General features: G+C 42.0%; 1 long non-coding RNA gene across 1 annotated transcript in view; it reads right to left on the bottom strand.

Annotated features, from left to right (window-relative positions):
- Positions 1-4,605: 4,605 nt before the first annotated feature.
- LOC122463346 overlaps positions 4,606-14,509 on the bottom strand; it is a 33,786-nt gene continuing 23,882 nt past the window's right edge. Inside the window, exon 3 of the long non-coding RNA XR_006286612.1 lies at positions 4,606-7,532. This is a non-coding gene — a long non-coding RNA (uncharacterized LOC122463346). The remainder of the gene's footprint in view (positions 7,533-14,509) is intronic.

The following is a 14,509-nucleotide window of genomic DNA, read 5'->3' as shown; positions in this document are numbered from 1 at the left end:
ACACAGTGAGAGATCACTACAGAAAAAACTGAAGTGGAGTTTGAGCATAAGGTAACTCTGTCAATTTACTGAGCACACCAGCAAAGTTCAAACGCTGGAGTGGATTTTTAAATTGGATTTGCTATTTCTTTAAAAGTTAGCAAGAAGAAAGGAAGAAAGAAAGAGGAAAGGTAGTGAGTTAAGGTTTCAGACACACTGCTGAAGTCTGGCGTTAACGTTTGACAGACCTGAAAAAACTTTGGGATGCCTTTTAAGAGAGGAAAGTGGACTCAAGTCTGAGTCAAGGAAATCCATTATTTTACCAGCCCTAACCAAGAGCTGTAAAATGTGAACTGGAGTTTCATACAGGAAGGGGGAATGGAGCCTACACTATAGTCAAGAGATCTTTTCCCTGGCAAACCTCTCAACCTGATGGGGCTCAAAACGGGAGGAAAATATGAAGTGGAGTAGAAAAATAAGAGCTTTAAACAATGTAGAATTTGTTTAAGCTAAACAAACAACATTGTCTTTGCCCTCTATTTCACACATTTGTGATTTTAGAGTAGTAAGATAATAGCAAATTTGTGTGTGCATGTGACACAGAGATATTTAGGCCTAAAATGAGGACAAAGTGGGGAAAGCACCTCTGTCTTCTTATTCAACATATGAGTAACGTTAAAAAGACTAGCGGATTGGAACTATGAATACGTAACTCCAGACCAGAATTGGTAGATGATCAGATGCTGGACAGAATTCTGGTCAGCATCTAACAGTTAAGTGCTATAAAAGAACAAATGCATCTATTTTATACACACATATATTTACAAACACAGAGACTACAGCCTCTTCAAGGTACCAGTTTCTCATGCTGAATATTCTTTTAGAGAAGGAAGTGTAAAGCTTTTAATAAAAAAACATGGACTGGAGTTTCATAAAACCACTGCACTGGATCAGGAACATAACTGTATCATTTCTGCTGAGTCCCACTAGAAATTTGTAGCCAACTCTAGTTGACAGAAGCAAAAAATATATTACAATAGAAACCCACTTACAAATAGTTTAGAAATCCTTTTAAAACTCCAAGACAGAGAAGAACTTTGGGCCTGTATTCTCCTGTTTAAGCAAAACTATTATTGGATTTCAAGCACTTGGAACCGCAATATTACACACAAACACAAATGAGATCACAAATTAGTTAGCCTTCATAAGAAAAGCTACTGGCGGTGAACAAGTCTGTTCATCTGTGTTTCTTTTACTGATGTTCTCTTTTTCAGTGGGGTGTAAAAATATGTTTACACTTTTGAGCAGCAAAGTGTATTTTTGGGGAAGTTTGAGTGGTGGAGTCACAACTGCAGTAAAGGATTTTGCAGAAAGAAAGAAAGAAAGACACTCAGAAAAAGGGTTTTACACCCCTTCATGAAGCTCTTGCACTGCCATTTTACTGAGATAGGGAGGGAGAGAGGACAGACAGCGCTTGCTATGAAGTTTCTCACAGCAATTCTGGAATGGATCTGGAATGGAGTCTTTTGTTCAAACGCAAGTTCAGTATGAGAGAGAGTTGGAGTGAGATGAAAAACAGAGAGAGAGGGAAAGAGAGAGAGATGAGAAATAAAATGGAGGGAAGCAAGCAGATAGGAGACACAGATCATGTAGAAACGGGGCTACTTAAAAAAAAACAACCCAGTAAGTTTGATCACTCCACTGTACTCCACAGAAAAGCATTTATAGAAAAAGTTAAAAGTCCCTATCCTCAGGCACAAAATCCACCAATGGGAATAAGTGAGAGACCCAAGGAAAAGTATTAGTACACCGGAAGTGGAATTTTTCAAGGGGTTCATGCCCTTTAGTGTTCTGATTGTCAAGATTGTAATCACTTGCTCAGAAAAGAGTGCCTCCTACAGTCACCAGGAAAAGTGGCCTAAAAAGTAAAGTAAGAATAGCTGCTACAGAAGATCAGTCACACTCCACTAAGCAAACTAATGACAAGACAGAAAATCTTCTATGAAGAGTTATAGCAGGTCCCCAGATTATCACTTTCTCTCCTAAAGTTTAATATGAACTGAAGACCAGATTAAAATGTATGGAGTTGGGCTCCTCTGGTTCCCATCCCCCAAACAACTGTTGAAGCATCCTGTATCAAATAGCTATGACCCCAGGTTGAATGGGGAGATCAGGAGACAATGAGAGAATAAACATCACACACACACACTTAATGCTTAGACTCCCACAACACATACTGTACTAACATAAGCGAATCTTTTGCATTCCAATATACATTCTTCACTCACACAACACACATGCTGTTTACATGTATACTCAGAATGCCAAAAACCATTATAGTGAAACTTGCCTTAATTAACCCTCAAAAGACTGACAAAAATTGATCATTTAAGGGAGGTGGTCTAATAAAATTCAAGCAGAACTGTACTCAGCTTATTATGGGATACTTTGGAGCAGATTCTTAAGACAGAAGGTTGTCTGATGTATGTGGCCTCTTGCACAAGTTTCAAAGTATATAATATGCCCTAAAAATATCAATACTGTGTTACTTGAATAAAATGAAAAGGATAGAAGACATCCATCCTTTACCGTCTCTCAACAAAAACTAGGGGGGCGGGGAATGAACATACTACATACCTATTTATAAAATGGACAGGATTGCCACACTGACAGTTCAACAGGATATAATGTGGGGGATCCAAGTTAAATATTTAAACTTGCTCTTCCACTCAGGCCATCAGAAACTAAAAGCCCTAGTTGGGAGAGAATGCTTCATACTGCTCAGACTTCTGAAACAACCTCTATGGGTGTTTCAGTAGTGAAGTCCAATGGGTCCTCAGCTGAAGGAACAAGTCAGTTGCTGCCCTACAATGGCTTGTGGGTTGGGAAATAAAAAGCAAAATGGAAGAAGAAAAATCATCAGGGAAATGGGAGTGGCTAGTGAGAATTATTCTGAACTGAATAATTAGGAGTCATACCCACAGTGTTTGGATCCTATTATAAAATGGCTATTTTAAAGTTTGGATAAACATAATACTCTGTAGGATGTGCAATTATAGTATCATACGCACAATTTTCAAGTGCTGGAGAAATCTAAGTCTGGATTTTCAAAAGATCTCAGCGCACAACATACTGAATTTTTCTGAAAATCTGTTTATTCTGGTGTCTAAGTGGGAGCTGAGTTCTTTTGAACATCTGCCCCCTAGTTTTCAACATCATACTTCTCACCTGAGGCATGTATAGTGCTTCTGCTAACAAGTTTATAATCCTTATCAGCTATTTAGATTTGTCTTAATACATAACAATTAAATAATAAAATTACTTGTGTTGAGGGAATATTCAACAATCAATATTTAGGTTCCCACCATTTCATCTTCACTGCTTTGTCTTCTGGAATATTTAATACAACTGCGTTGCCATTGGGGGCCTCTAAAAATGCCTGTTACATTTGATAGGAAAATGGCATGAGGCATCAAATAGGAATTTTTATTCTCTGTCACAGTTTTATATTAGCATTACTTCTTACATGCTTGTGGGTAATTAATAGCTTAAGAGGGTGCTAAATGAAGATTAAAAATAAAATCTCTTCTTCATATTCAGTTTCTCTATTCTAAAAGACTGTTCATCTCTGACACAACAGTTTTCAGTAAATAAAAGGTTGTTACAAGGAGGAGGGAGAAAAATTGTTCTTATTAACCTCTGAGGCTAGGACAAGAAGCAATGGGCTTAAATTGCAGCAAGGGCAGTTTAGGTTGGACATTAGCAAAAACTTCCTAACTGTCGGAGTAGTTAAGCACTGGAATAAATTGCCCAGGGAGATTGTGGAATCTCCATCACTGGGGATTTTTAAGAGGAGGTTGGACAAACACCTGTCAGGGATGGTCTACATAATACTTAGTCCTGCCTTGAGTGCAGGGGACTGGACTAGATGACCTCTCGAGGTCCCTTCCAGTTCTATGATTCTATGATCATGTGTGTTAGTATGGGGATAAATGTGATGTCAAAAAACAAAAATTATGACTGGTTTACATGAACAGGAGAAAAATATTCTTAGAAACTAGACATGTTCATTAACATGTCACTTAATATAATCCTTATTTTATTTAATGATGTTGAATTAAAAATATCTTTTTTACTTTAATAATTTAAAGTATATTATATATATAAGTATATATAATATTAGTGCTGCCTTGAGTTAATACTTAGTCCTGCCTTGAGTGCAGGGGACTGGACTAGATGACCTCTCGAGGTACCTTCCAGTTCTATGAAAGTATATACAGAAGCCCTGACTTGCCGTAGAGGCTATTTTTTTTAAAAGGGGCCCAGATGCTGGTCAGGATTAAGGTTACACCAAACATTGTACACTGCCATTTTTCAATCAGAATGAAGCAGACAGAAAATATGGACAAGGAAGTCAGAGGAATGGAGTATGACTGATTGTGAACTGCACACCCTGCATTAACCCTCTAGGGGAGAGTGCTTGGATTAGGAGAAAGAAAGAAAGAAAGCAGTCACATCAACTTTACATATAAAATTCTCTAAATTTTAATTATAATTATTTTAATTAAACATCTGTCAGAGTTTCTGTTTTAAACCCTGTTTTTCAAAAGTGATAAAATTCAGCTGTAAAAATTCGCTGTGGATTCACAGGTCTCAATTCTGCAAGGCACAGAACACACTGGCCCAATTCAGTATCGCACATACGTACATATTTAATTTTATGCAAGAAAGTCCCACTGCTGTTAAAGACTCATACTTAATATTAAGCACGCACTTTGTTGGACTGAGGCCAGCTTGCTCAGCACTTTCCAAGATTGAATCCATAGCAAAAGTATACAAGTTCCCAGCTGGGAAGAGAATAAAAATCTGTGCATCCACAAACATACACAGAGAGAAATTAAAATCAAATACCTTCTGTGGGGAAGGGGACAGAAGATTTTTGAAAAGTCTTATCTTTAACAGACATCCAGTTCACATATATGGGTAAATTGGAACCATTTTAAAGTAAAGTCACTCTATATGGTGCATAACTATCCTCAGGTACAATCTGTATATTGCAACAAATAATTAGGAACTTTTATGCTCGTATTCTATATAGGATTCTACTATACCCATGGTCACTGAGAGTAGAATATACTGTTACACTACCTGTATCATGGTCTTTGTACTATGAAAGACTTTTATTAAAAGGTTGATTAAAAAGAATTGTTAAGATAATAATCCAGAGGTACTTCCTAAAACATAGGAAGAACACAAATAAATTGTTGAATATCTATTCTACTTCCAGAAAACTCAAGAGCTGTGCTATTGTAAATAATGTTTCTGAGTTTCAAAGAGTAAAAGGAAGGTAAAAGTGATTATTGCGTGGTTTATTAATACAAAATTGAGATATGAAATATTTCAGATCAGTAAAAGAACAGGTGTGTAGATCAGCCTTGCAAAACCCTCAGTAAAAAGGAATCCGTTCAGGTACAAAAATTTACTTTCTCACCTTTTAATATAATGATGATTGCAATGAAATATATATATATGATCCTTAACTCATCTACACAAAATATTTTTTTTAAAGAAGCATTTTAAAGCCTTGATCCTATAATCTAACGCATGTGGGTAGCCCCATAAGGAACCATGGGAATAAAACCCAGCTATGCAGAGCTTGGGACAGCTGATGTTCCCACATTGCCACCAGGAGGTCATCCAAAACCACCTTGAAGGAGCACTGTGGAGCTTAAGTACCACAGGAAGTACTGCCCAAATGGTGGGAAGTGACAGCACTCTGTGGTCTTCTGATTGCCCCATGCTCACTATTTAACCCTGGAGGGTGCCCCAGGGTGTTGTCTGGGCAACCACACAGACTTCTGGCCTACTACAATGCCTCGCCTTGCCTCCTGCTCTCCAGCCTCTGACCCAAGCCTGACTTTAACCCTTAATCGTGCCTCTGGGTTCCTGCCAGGTAACTACCTCTGATCTCTGACTCTGGCCTAACCTGGACTCTTGCCTATTGATCCCGGCTCTAGTGATTACTCTGATCCCAGCTTGATGACTGTTGTGGACACCAATCCACCTGTGACTGCTAGGACAGACTGCCTATGCCCTGGTCCCTTACAGGACCTTTACACCTGTGTGGAGTCCCAATGAAGTTTTTGGGACTCTGCATAGGGGTCAACTTGCAGAGATTTGATTGCACGATGGGAACCCTAAAAGCATAAGGACATTTTTAAACTTTGGTGCCTAAAGTTAGATCCTGACTTTATCCTAACCTACATAAAAATTGCTTGATTCTCTAACGTTCTAAAAACCCACAGCTCCCATTGACTTTATTGGGACTGTTCAAACTCAGCACTTTTGAAAACCAAGCTATTTGTATGCAGCTGCCTAAATATGAATGTTAGGAGTCTCACTGTACAATTTTGACAGAAGTGTTTCTCTGCGGGAACTGATAACATTGCAAGCACCTGCAGCAAAGCAAAGCTACTGGTTAGAGATATCAGCTTTTCAGGAAAAGTAGAACCCTGAACTCAAGATTTGCTGAATAAATAGGAAGAATTGATTTTCAAATATTTTGTTTTTTTAAGAGAGAAAATATTTTATATACTGTATCCAGTAAAAAATTATCAAACCTTTTGCTTAAAAAACCCCTTGAAGCAAATGTATTTATTATATTTGCAGTCTATATAGATACCCTTGCTGGTTTGCAACTTGAATCCCTTTTCAACCAATTTACTTCTAAACAATGATTGAATATGGGGGAGAAGTGAAGTTGCTACATTCCAACTTTCACTAAATATCTATATCTATATATTCTTTCAACTGGCAACAGTGAAAAGTGGGAGGAAGGCATAACCACCTATACTCCACCCCTCACTTTAAGCACTGCTTTTAAAAGATAACACTAACCCTCCTAACCATTGTCTCTCAATGCCAGGAAGTCCTTTGAAAAAGCAACTGACAGTAATATAGTTCCTCTCAGTTACACACACTGTGGGTCACTGCCACAGTAACATTTGGTTCTACCATTCATAGCCTCTCATTGCTGCAAGTGTCTGGCAGGGCAATGCTAGATTAGTTTATTTACCATTGATGATTTTGCTCTTGAAATGCTTCAACATGGTCTTCTTCAAATTCAGGGCTGTCAGAATTACCTATATTATAGTCAGTAAAAATGTTCCCTAACCCAGTAATATCCAGAACTGGACAAATGATAAAGAAAATACAGCCACTGACTAGAAAAAAAAGTCACATTTAAATTAATTTCACTGAACTCCTCCAAATGGAATGATTATGCTAGATCAAAATACAGTATATTCTTCTGGCTATCTTCTTTGTTGAAGAACAAGGGTATGACCTTTTTAAACAGTGTTTTGGGGGTTTCAGAATTAAAGGCCTAAGAAGATCCAGAATGACCAACAGTATTTCACCCTCGTCCTGCTTTCTCTTCACTAAGCATGCCATCATATTGTTCTTCCTTGGTACAGAGTCATACTTTCTTTATTTTGCGCTTCCTTTCCCAGGTGTGCAGCCACCTTGTTCTCTCATACACAAAATCTCTCTCTCTCTCTGCAACTCAGAAAGCATAAGTCAGTAGATTTACTTAGAAGTAAACTTCAGTGCTATATTATACATATCTATATATACACAGTTTTAAGATTCATGGTGTATTTAGACAAAGTTTACAAGTACATACAGTTAAAAAAAGCTAAGATATTTTAAAATCATTTCCACTTTTTTCTTTCCTACAGAGACCAGAGTTCAAGATTCTGGATTTCCACTGATACAGTTAATGACATCACTGACATAACCACTTAATCTTATTGATGTAAATCTCATCCTCCCATTCCCCTACCCTCCTATTGTCTATTTGCTTATTATGTTTTTGTCTGTTCTTAGACTGTAAATTCTTCAGGAAATATACTATATTTTTTATATATTCTGTAAAGAATCTAGGATACTTTTACAATGTATAACAAATAATAGTAAATAATGCCTGAATCAGCATGAGGAATAAGAGCTCCTTAGAGGTCAGTGATCAACTGTTGCAGTGTGTTGTAATGATTCACTGCCAGCTATCAGCAATTACAGAAGAAAAACAAAACCCAATCTCAGCTATTGGCAGGTAAAAGGCTTCTCAATAAAACCTTTAAAAAGAGGATTTCATGCTGGATCAAAATTGAATGATACAGTATGCTTTTTTCACAAACAGCTTTGATCATTAACAAATAGGGGCAGAACATGTTTGTAAAACATGCAAAGTGAAGAGACAGAATTGTGTTGAGACAAATGAAAGTCCACCCCACCCAATACTTACTATAAAAGTCCAATCATAAGGAACAGAGTCACCTAACATCAGCTCTCCTTCAGTATGCATCCACAATCATGATGGACAATTCATCACAGTGATATTTCAAGATTAGTTTTCTGGGACAAGTCATATATATAATAAGATTCCTCTTTGTATCACTCTGAAGCCTAAAATGTCTGTTGAATCAGTGTGTAGCAATGAAAGCAACTACAAGCATGACTGAGAGCTCTTTTTGTTCAGAATATCACAAGGATGAATCATCACTCGGTTTCATGGTTTGTTACCATCCAATTTTTAAGTTCTCAACCATTTTGAATTTACACCCATGCAGTATATAGCAATAGCAAGGCATGTACTGATGCCATGCCAAGAGTCCTAGACCATTGTGATATCAGAGATAACTCAAACACCACTCTAACTCTACAGTTAACTTGTATGCACCAATTTCATTGGTTGTATGAGAAAGTGCACAAACGGTGGATTATGCAGCCCAACTGTCACCCACACAATTTGTAAGGGACTGGGGCATAGGCAGCCTGGCCTAGCAGTCACTGCTAGGCTGGTGTTCACTAGTCAAGGACAGCCACAAGGCAGTAGTCAGTGACCAGGAATCAGTGTAAGTCACTGGAGCCAGGCTCGATAGGCAAGTATCAGGGCCAGAGAAAGGCTGGTGTCAGAGCTGGAGATCAGAGTTAGTTACCAGGCTGGAATCAGGAGGCAAGAATCAGGGTCAGAATCAGGCTCAGGACAGAGACTGGAGGTGCAGAGAGCAAGGTGAAGTCTGGAGTTGCAACAAGACAGAAGTCTGCATGTTGCTCAGAAAACTTCATGGGGCACTCTCTGGAGTTAAACAGTGAGCATGTGCCAATCAGAAGGCCACAGGGTCGTGTCGCTATGGTCCCTTTGAGCAGTACCTCTTGGGGCACCTAGTCTCCACAGTGCTCCTTCGATATGGCGCTGCATGGCCTCCTGGTGGTGATGTGGGAACAGCTGCTATCCCATTCTCCACAAACCGGAGTTCTAGTCCTATGGATTCTTACATTACTCACTCCCTTCAGGTGGCATCCTTCCTCTGGGTTGGCACTGGGCCTGGTTTGTCTGGATGGTCTTGATGAAAGCTTTTTACCAGGTCAGAGGCATAGCAGGTTCCCAGGAGTGCTCTTCCAGACCATAGCCCTCACAATCTTTGAGGTAGTTCAGTCTCCCTCTCTGCAGTTTAGAGTCAAGGATAGCATCGACTATGTATTCCTCATGCCATTGGACCTGGACCAGCAGGGGCAGCTGTGGGGACCACTCAGGAAAGGGGTCTTCCTTATAAGGCTTCAGAAGGGATAGAATGAAATGAATGAAAGACAGGATGTATCTTAAGGGATCTGAGGGAGCTACAATTTGAAGGTGATGGTTGATTTCCTGACAAATCTGGAATGGTCTGAGGAACTGGTGGTCTAGCTTTTAGGATGGTCTGTTCATACAGAGGTGTTCTGCGGCAAGCCAGACTTTTTTGCCTACTGTTAGAGCTGGGTCTTCCTCACGTTGACAATCTGTGTAGTGCTTGTAGTCCTTTTTCATATCTTCAAGGAGGTCCTTAAGCTCCTTATGGATATGATGAATTCACTGGATCCAGTCAGTGGCTACTGGGTTTAGGGAGACTGCCAGCAAGGCCAGGTCTAAAGTGAGGGTGGTACCCATAATAATTTGCAAAAAAAAGGGACTCTGCCCCATGGAGGCATGGCTGGTGTTGTTGTATGAGAGCTCGGCATAAGGCAGGAGGGACAACGAGTTATCTTGATGATAGCTGACAAAACATCTTCAGTTTTGCTCTAGTACTTGGTTCACCTTCTCTGTCTGCCCATCTGTCTGGGGGTGGTATGTGGAGGAGGTAAAAGCACAAACATCCAGTAACCAGAGAGTTTCATGCCCAAAGCGTGAGACAAACTGTGGGCCTTGGTCCAAGGTGATATGGTCGGAAGTCCATGAAGACTGATAATATGCACCAGCAGGAGATGAGCTGTTGTTTCAGCAGAGGGCAGGCAATCACAGGGATGAAGTGTGATATTTTGGTCATTTGGTCTACAACTGTCTAGACCACTGTGTGGCTGTCAGATTTGAGAACTTCACTATGAAATCAAGGGTGATTGAGGCCCAGGGTCTAGGGTGGGGTACTAGAGTTCTGAGGGACTTAGCACAGGAAATCCTGGTGCATGAACACAGGTCAGAAGTGTCAACGTAGTGCTGGACTTTGGTTCATATATGGGGTCACCAGAAGAAACAGGAAACCGTGCAGAATGTCTGAAGGTGGCCATAATGGTCCGCCAATGGGGTGTCATGGCAGAGGTGAAGCACTTCTAAACAGGGGTACCCCGGTGGAACATATATGTGCCCATCAAGTTATATGACGTTGTCTTGTGTGGAGCTTTGCATTTTGGTTCTGGCTCTTAATTTCTTGGTCTGTTCTGTCACCTCCTAGGCTAACAGATTACCCATGAAGTAGATCGGATTAGCTCAATCTGATCTTGGTGTATTGTGGCACTAAGGAAGTTGCGAGATTTTAGGAGACAGGATGATTCTTGGTGAGGTTCCTCACCCTCTTGGTAGTATTCTCCCTTCCAGCATAAGGCATTGGCTTCCTCATTACCAAGCAATACATGATTATGAAATAGAACTAAGAGAAGAATATTGCCTACCTGAGCTGCCTTTGGTTCAAGGCGCAAGCCTTACGCAGATATTAGAGGTTCTTACGGTCAGAGAATACTTGCATCTGATTTCAGGCTCCCTTGAGGTGAAGGCACCACTTTTCAAAGGCTGATTTAATTGTAAGCAGTTCTCTATCTAATATTTCACAATTCCATTCAGCAGGGGTGAGTACTGGGGAGTAGTAAGCGGAGGGGTGCAGCACTTCCTGTGGCCCATGACTCAGAGAGTCTGAATCCAATGCAGGCATTTCCACTATAAATGCCTGGACCGAGTCAGGATGTGCTAAATCAGGAGCAGTGGTGAAAGTGGCCTTGAGCTGTTTGAAGGCAAGGTGAAAGCTTCAGGCACCCAAACAAATTCAACACCCTTACTGAGGAAGTTTGTCATGGGGACTATTTGCACTGAGAAGCCTGAAATGAACCATTGGTAAAAATCTGTAAAGCCCAGGAAGAGCTGCAAGTCCTGGGGGGACCTGGGCACTGTGCAGCTGGAGATGGCATCCACCTTCTGGAGGGTCCATCTTAATGTCCTCTTGGGAAAGGCTATAACCCAATAATTCTGTAGAGGATTGGTCAAAGGTACATTTTTCATATTCAGTTTCACATACAGGCTGTGCTTCCATAGTCTTTCCAGGATGGAACAAACCCCATAACAATGCTGCTTGGGGTTCTCTGAAAACACGGTGCGTTGCCAAGATAGATGACTATGTTGGTCCAGGATGCCTCTAAATACATCATTCTTGAAGTGTTCAAGGGTTGCGGAAGCACTGGTCAAACCAAATGGCATTACTAAAAATTCTAAGTGCACATAGAGGGGTTTGAAAGACAGACAGTCTTCCATTTATCTCCTACCCTAATGTGCACTAGGTTGTAAGCCCCTGCCAGCAGTCTGTTTTGGTGAAAATTCTGGCAGACCACACTTGAGCTAGCAACTCCAAGATTAGGGGTAGGAGACACCGGTTTTGGACTCTCACTTGGTTTAGGGCACAATAGGCTATCCAGAGAGTAGCATTCCATCCTTTTTCTTAACAATAAGGACCAGAGCTTCTGCTGGGGAGGTGGAGCACCGGATGAAGATCTTGGCCAGGTTTTCTTGGATGTACACACAAAGGGCTGCTGATTCTGGCTTGGACATTACACAGATCCATCCATATAGGGCTTTTGCCTCGAGTTGTAGGTCTATAGAGCAGCTGTAGTCTCAGTGCAGAGGTAGCATGTCTGCTTTTTTCTTTTCAAAATCCTCAAAATCTACTTATCAGGTAGATGGGGACTCAAGTTTGGGAGTGGTTCCTTTTGGTTAGCCACTGCTACAGGAGCCAGGGACAGAGGGTGGGGGCCACCAGTATGCAGACCCTTCATCAATGTTCAGAGGGGAAGCTGATCCTCTCCTCTCACCAGGAGATGCAAGGATTGTGCTGCACCAGCCAGGTGACACCTAGAATCGGGGAAGCATGGAGAATGAATTTCACAGAATTGTAGCACCTTGTGATGCCCCTGGAGTATGGGCTCTACAGTTAATGTTTCCTGTATTACGGTTCTGAGGACAGGAGTGACCCATCTATCATTTCCATGAAAACTGATGCAGACTTTAACAATAGGGGGATTTGTAGGGCTTGAGCAGCTTTAGCACCTCTGAAATTATTGGTGGCCCCGGGATCAATCAGGGCCCACTGAGGGGGAATTGGCTTGGCCCCATTCACAATACGCAACTGTATCTGTACTTGGAAGGGGAGGACTTACATGTCCCGGATAAGGTTTCTGTCAAGGGCTGAGGGGTAATTCTGGAGCAGAGCGACCTGGTGGTGTTCAGACTGGCCCACTCTATATGGGTTCACTTGTTTCCAACTCCTTGTTGGTCGAGGTCCATGATAGGCAGGAGGTGCGGGCATGTCCTGGCACTCCATAATAAAAGCATAAATTATTGCCCCATCACCATTCCTTCTCTTACAGGATCAAGTGTCAGTGTGCCAAGTAAACTGGCATCAATACATGGTTGGACCCTGAGATTTTCAGCATGGCATACAGGCAAGGTGGCGATGGCATGGTTCCCCTTCTCCTTTTGCTCACGCAGCAGTTGTCAATACGGAGAGAGAGTTCAAGAAAAACATCCATCCTGGTTAGGATCTCAACATGGGTTAGCTTATCCCTTACCTCCTCACTAAGTCCATACTAAAATCGGTGCAGTTTAGGCTGCCTCGTTCCACTTGTCAGTTGCAAGTCACTGGAACTGGGCAGGGTATGAGGCAGCTGGTTCTCTCTCTTGCTGGAGCCTTTGTAGTGGAACTTCCACTGAGTGGGCGGAATAAGGGTCATCTTGTGGGGAAAAGAAAAAAAAAATCACAGAAAGACATTTTAGTTTGTTAACATCAGGATGTCCTGCTTCAGCAGGGGGAAGGCCCAATTTAGCACTTTTCCAGCTAGCAAATTGATCACTATTCCCACCCTCACCTGGTCAGTGGGATACATTCCTGCTCTGCCCTTGAAAATGAGACTGCATTGGTTCAAGAACCCCCTGAACTTCTGGTGGTTCTCATCAAAACATTCATGTAGCAGTACTGTCGGACCCTGTTTGGAGGGCAGTGGCCCAACATGAACCTGCAGCATGGCCTTCTCTTCCTGGGATCATGCTAGCTGCATGCAAAGTGTCTGATTTTCTGCTAGAAGCTGTGCCACTTGGGACCACAGCACATAGTTCTTGGTTTGGAGTTGAACAAGCAGCTCCTACAGATCTGGTACCCCAGAGAGTCATGATAGACATGCACCTTCCATATCCCTACTAAGGGGCTTCTGCAGAAGGGGTCGAAAGTGGTCTGGGGAAATTACAACAGGACCAGGGTGTAAGAAATCTAACTTAGCAGTCACAGCTGGTCTGGCAGCCACAAGGCGGTAGTCAGCAAGCAGGGATCAGAGTAATTGCTAGAGCCAGGATCAACAGGCACAAGTCAGGGTCAGAGTCACGCTGGGGTCACACCAGAGATCAGAAAGCGAGGTGAGGGGTAGAGTCACAGCAAGCCAGAAGTCTGCCTGGTTACCCAGACAACTTCCTGGGCCACCCTCCAGGGTTAAATAGAGAGCATGGGCCAATCAGAAAGCCACAGGAGCTGTTGCCATAGTCCTTTTGGATCTACATCCTGCAACTCCTAATCTTCACAGTGCTCCTTGGAGGTAGCTCTGCATAACTTCCCAGTGGCAATGTTGGAACAGCAGCTGTCTCAGGCTCTGCAAACCTGGGTTCTAGTTCTGTGGATTGTTACACAAATAACACAACAGACCCAGAAGTGAAAGTACGGCAGTATAGCATACCGGTAAGAAAGTGGTCACCAGTACAGGTCGGTACACAGCCGACATTAAAAGCGCTTTAAGCTCCATACCAGCAGGGCCGCTGATGCGGGGCAGGGTGGGGGCAAAAGGGGCAGCTGCCCCTGCAATTTAAAAGGGCCTGGGGCTCCTGGCAGTTGCCGGAGCCCCGTGCCCTTTAAATCGCAGCTGGAGCCCGGGGTGGTGTGAGCTGGGCAGCGCTAAAGGGCTGCCTGGGAGA

This window comes from Chelonia mydas, chromosome 19 (assembly GCF_015237465.2).
Source record: "Chelonia mydas isolate rCheMyd1 chromosome 19, rCheMyd1.pri.v2, whole genome shotgun sequence".
In the NCBI taxonomy this organism is placed as follows: domain Eukaryota; kingdom Metazoa; phylum Chordata; order Testudines; family Cheloniidae; genus Chelonia; species Chelonia mydas.
This window is presented reverse-complemented; position numbering and strand designations above follow the sequence as displayed.